This window comes from Ptychodera flava, unplaced genomic scaffold (assembly GCF_041260155.1).
Source record: "Ptychodera flava strain L36383 unplaced genomic scaffold, AS_Pfla_20210202 Scaffold_38__1_contigs__length_1544198_pilon, whole genome shotgun sequence".
Classification (NCBI taxonomy): Eukaryota; Metazoa; Hemichordata; class Enteropneusta; family Ptychoderidae; genus Ptychodera; species Ptychodera flava.
Window position 1 is genome coordinate 1,099,522 of NW_027248360.1, and position 6,000 is coordinate 1,105,521.

Here is a 6,000-nt window from a genome sequence, read left to right on the forward strand (position 1 = left end):
GCCTTACGACTCGACTGGAGCTTAGCCGCGACGTTACTGAGCCATTAAAATAAAACGATCGACGGTATGCCCATTCGATTTTGAGTTTTAGCAACTCAAAATTCCATCGACAAATACATGTGAACTGGCCCGAATCGCCCCCTGTGTGACGTAATAGAACAGGACGGATAAGAAATCTGAATTACTCCATGCAGTTCCCGGCCCCATCCACGTCATTATACCGTTGATACATGCAGGTTGCGACACATACCGATTTGTTGTAATCGATGCCGTGCTAGCTCTTATGACATTGTTACAAAAAGGTGACCCGATAATTCCAGACATGGAAACATAGAAGCATAAATTTCTGAGAAAGCCCGAGGTGCAATCATGAAGCTAGAAAACGCCGCGCCGCGCGGAAGTACACACAGTTTTAACAGGCTATCCAGAGAGAAGCGTGGATCGGCATATGACTAAAAATGAACCAGTATTTTATTCTTGTTTTAACACTTTGCTGGGATAAAAATCCATTTCGCCACATCAGTTTTCAATCCACACTGGTGAACGTGAAAATGTGCAGCGCTAGTATCACATAGTACTGCATACCAAAAGACACATCACGGTCCGGAGGGACCGTGCGCACGTGTACATATTCATAGGTTTTCATTCTATCGGCACAACCAATATCTGTCAAATACTTACGTTTATTCCCATTCTTATATCTTTAAAAATGTCGGTATTTGCTGAGATTTGTCGGCACTAAGGGCAAATACAATACAATGTCCATTAGTCGAAATATCAACTGAAAAAAAAAAATTACCGTAAATAGTTTTCATAAGAGCCGTTCAGGCAATTCAGTCCAGTCGGCCGTATGAATGTTCACATCACCTGAGTCGTGGTAATCCCTGCGGAAAACGATCGACTAGTATACCGCGGGACGTATACCAGGTAACACCTTTCTGAAAATGATATCTTCCATTATAATTCCCTCTATCTAGGTCACATTCCCGGGCACGGTTATGCCAAAGTTTGGCGAAACAAGAGCTTTGTCACTTGCCCTGACTCTTGCAAATTTGTCTTACCACGACAGCTGCTGGCTTTCCTTTCAGGCCTTGCACTTGCAGAAAGCAAGAGGCGAAAATCTAACACCACGTACAATGCCGTGCATAATTATTCATGAAAATGTCATGGACTAAATAAATTAAACAGCGACGCAAAGCAAAGAGACACAGTGTAAGCTCAGCAAGGTCGGTTATTATATTTACTTCAGCCCTAGGCCCTGGACAACCGTGCGCCATGCTTACCGTTCCAGTAAAATATCGGACCGCAGAAAATATTAAACCCCTCTTGTGTAGAGACGTCTCACTGTTACCTAGCTGATATTTGCCGTCCGACCCAAATGAAATACCCAGGCAAAACCTCGAGCTACTGTACTGCAGCTAACTGTCACCGTGACTTCCCCTGGGGATTTCACACAGACTGTCTGTACTTGTCGTGAACACACATTATTACTGCCAATGTCATAGTGAGCGGAGGTAACAAAATTACGTCCATGCATAGTGAAAACTGAACGCAATAAACAGACCGTCTTTTAGTACAGAACTACGCACGGCATTACTGTTTATTTTTCCCCACTTCTGTCAAAACAGGCAAACAGCTATATACAGCAATATACAAGGGATAAGCTATTGTTTCACAGTGAATTATTCCATGGTAAAACTAGTGAAACAATTACAACCAAAATTGTTGCTTTTGTTACAGCGGGTGGAGGAAGTTTGCTTTTGTATATCATGCTACTGCACAGAATAGCCATGGCAAACATCGATAGGTAGTGGTTCGACCCTGAGCGTTGAGGGCACAGTCAAATAAAAACTGGAGAACAATAAACAGACGTGTACGCAAAGGTCAAAGTACACAATGTTAACTTTTGAGCGAACCGACCCACGTGTTCGTCTGATCACACAAGCGCGTATATGCTCGCGTTGCACTGATATTACGCGATAAGAAACCGTGCGTACAGGTAAAAAAACTTCAATCACGTAGGGTAAATATATTGTCCTGTCTGGCCGCCTGACACTTCTTTATGAAAATTAATTCTCATTGTCAAACACTAACCATGGAAATTCAACAAAACATTCTCATGCAGTTTCCTCGTTTTTTTTATAACTTGTCTTACCCCGCAACTCGGCGAACGGGCTGCAGTCACGGTGCAATTTTCTTTTCCGCTGACTTCGAAGTTGTGCTCGGACATGCCAGCCAGCCTAGCATTGCTGCACGTTGTATGTATATGTAACTGCCTCTGCCGTCATGTCCTTCTTCTCGTCCTTGTCACACTGGTTTCATTCTGTTCACCAGCCTTGCGACCATCGGCGGCTGCTGTCAGCTGAGCTTTTGAAAGTACCCCGCAATCGAATAGTGTTTTCTAACTGCGTAGGGCCGTTGTTTACAAAGCACTTGTCATGAAACGAAATCACCACATGCAGCCATCTCGTGGCAAAGTACTCCCTCAGTTACTGATTGCAATACATGTCTGAGACTGCGCACTAAAGCAAGGAAAGAATGGCTACCTAGGGATGTTGAAAAATCTCTCTGCCTGTCTGCTGCATTCTCGATCAGCAAATTGGCCCCCTGAAAAATTTGGTTCGCCAGTTTGGCGAAGAGGGGCTGAAAACATTCGCCAATCCGACGTTTGATTCGCCATTTTGCTGTCTGGCGAGCGGCAGTGGAAACACTGCATAATTAATACTGAATCGCATGGTGTGCATGCCCAGCCGCCTCACGATTAACGGTAAAAGGAGTGAAAAATGACTTCTTGTCCGGACCAGAAGTCAGCTTTGTTGACACACGAACGAAACGTAATCACACCACCGCGCATGCTCAACCACATCTACGCAAGTTTTACTGTGGCGTCCGTAGAAACTATACGCTCTTCGAAAAGGTCTGGTCCATCGAAACTGGAGACTCAGCTAAAAACGCGCGAAAGTTGGGTGAAATACCGTAAAGATATAAATATGTAAGTGTTCACAGATTGTTCCGACTATAATGAGCCGTGCAACAAACAACGCCTTGAACAGCTAACTAACGACGGAGGCAGTCGATTATAGGAGTACCAGTCAACTCGCACTTTTTCCAACCCGCCCAGAACCAACTCGCCCGATTCCAACTCGCCCGATACCAACTCGCCCGATTCCAACTCGCCCGATGCCAACTCGCCCGATGCCAACTCGCCCGATACTATTTTGCAATTTTATGAGTACCTGGTACTTATAAAACGTTTTATTTCTAACAACAAATATTTCTAACATTGAGAACCACAGGTGCGGCTTGAAATATGTGCCAACACGGAAAACTTTTTATTTGCGAATTTCACGTTTTGCAAATCTCTTGAAAAAAATAAATTTCGTTCGGCTTCTTTACGTATAGAGATAGTTACTGCGTACTGGCTCACGTCTTTAGGAACAGCAGGACCGTCTTTCACGAGTTACTGGCCCGGGGTTACCGGCCCGGCATGATATGAAAATAGCTGGCCTCGGGCCATCGGGTACATGGAATCTACAACTACACCCCATCTCAAAACAACGGGCAGGTTGGCATCGGGCGAGTTGGTATCGAGCGAGTTGGAATCGGGCGAGTTGGTATCGGGCGAGTTGGAATCGGGCGAGTTGGTATCGGGCGAGTTGGAATCGGGTGAGTTGGTTCTGGGCGGGTTGGAAAAAAGTGCGAGTTGACTGTAATTCGATTATAGGCTTCATGCATGCATTGCACGTTTTGACCGACGGTACGGAGATCAAGTTGGGTGCTGAATGAATTGAGAGAGAAAAACATATATAAATAAAAATCCAACACTTCACCATTGTAATCATTGAACTAGTTGTTTCTTCCATTATGGAGTATAATGAAAATTTCGTTGAAAACAAGTCATCGTTGATGACACAGTCCCCACGTTGTTAATGGGTACTTTGATCACATGTCCTCAGAGAGGATAGAGACGTCCTGTGATAAAAATACTTTGATACAGATAGCGCTCAATGGCCAAGAATGACCTACACACAAAAAGACCTACATATGTATGACATAGGTTAATGTCCTTGTACCAACTTTGAATAAAATCGTTTGAGATATGCCTGAGTATTATGGCTCTGTACATGAAAAAATCGTAACAAAATGGCCGCACGGCAGCCATATTGGATCGTATCACATAACAAATTGACATGCATATGTATGACAGTAGTCAATCTCCTTGTACCAACTTTGAATAAATTCGCTTGATACATGTCTGAGTATTACGGCTCTGTACATGAAAACATCGTAATAAAATGGCTGCCTAGCGGCCATATTGGATCGTATCACAAACCAAATAGACGTACATATGTATGACATAGGTCGATGTCCTTGTACCAACTTGGAATAAAATCGGTTGAGATATGCCTGAGTTTTGGCTCTATACATGAAAAAATTGTAATAAAATGGCCGCCTGGCAGCCATATTGGATCGTATCACAAAACAAATCGACATGCATATCTATGACATTGGTCAATGTCCTTGTACCAACTTTGAATAAAATTGGTTGAAACATGTCTGAGTTATGGCTCTGTACATGAAAAAATTGTAATAAAATGGCCGCCTGGTGGCCATACTGGATCGTATCACAAAACAAATTGACATGCATATCTATGACATTGGTCAATGTCCTTGTACCAACTTTGAATAAAATCGGTTGAAACATGTCTGAGTTATGGCTCTGTACATGAAAATATCGTAATAAAATGGCCGCCAGGCGGCCATATTGGATCGTATCACAAAACAAATAGACTTGCATATCTATGACATTGGTCAATGTCCTTGTACCAACTTGGAATAAAATCGGTTGAAATATGTCAGAGTTTGGCTCTATACATGAAAAAATTGTAATAAAATGGCCGCCTGGCAGCCATATTGGATCGTATCACAAAACAATTGACATGCATATCTATGACATTGGTCAATGTCCTTGTACCAACTTTGAATAAAATTGGTTGAAACATGTCTGAGTTATGGCTCTGTACATGAAAAAATTGTAATAAAATGGCCGCCTGGTGGCCATACTGGATCGTATCACAAAACAAATTGACATGCATATCTATGACATTGGTCAATGTCCTTGTACCAACTTTGAATAAAATCGGTTGAAACATGTCTGAGTTATGGCTCTGTACATGAAAATATCGTAATAAAATGGCCGCCAGGCGGCCATATTGGATCGTATCACAAAACAAATAGACTTGCATATCTATGACATTGGTCAATGTCCTTGTACCAACTTTGAATAAAATTGGTTGAAACATGTCTGAGTTATGGCTCTGTACATGAAAAATTGTAATAAAATGGCCGCCTGGTGGCCATACTGGATCGTATCACAAAACAAATAGACTGCATATCTATGACATTGGTCAATGTCCTTGTACCAACTTTGAATAAAATCGGTTGAAACATGTCTGAGTTATGGCTCTGTACATGAAAATATCGTAATAAAATGGCCGCCAGGCGGCCATATTGGATCGTATCACAAAACAAATAGACTTGCATATGACATTGGTCAATGTCCTTGTACCAACTTTGAATAAAATTGGTTGAAACATGTCTGAGTTATGGCTCTGTACATGAAAAAATTGTAATAAAATGGCCGCCTGGCGGCCATATGGATCGTATCACAAAACAAATCGACATGCATATCTATGACACTGTCAATGTCCTTGTACCAACTTTGAATAAAATCGGTTGAAACAGTCTGAGTTATGGCTCTGTACATGAAAATATCATAATAAAATGGCCGCCTGGCGGCCATATTGGATCGTATCACAAAACAAATCGACGTGCATCTGTATGACATATGAAGTAATCCTTGTACCAAGTTTGAATGAAATCGCTCCAGGCATCTCTGAGATATCTGCGTGAACGGACGAACGCACGACACGCACGGACGGACGCACGCACGCACGCACGGACGCACGCACGGACATGACCAAACCTATAAGTCCCCCC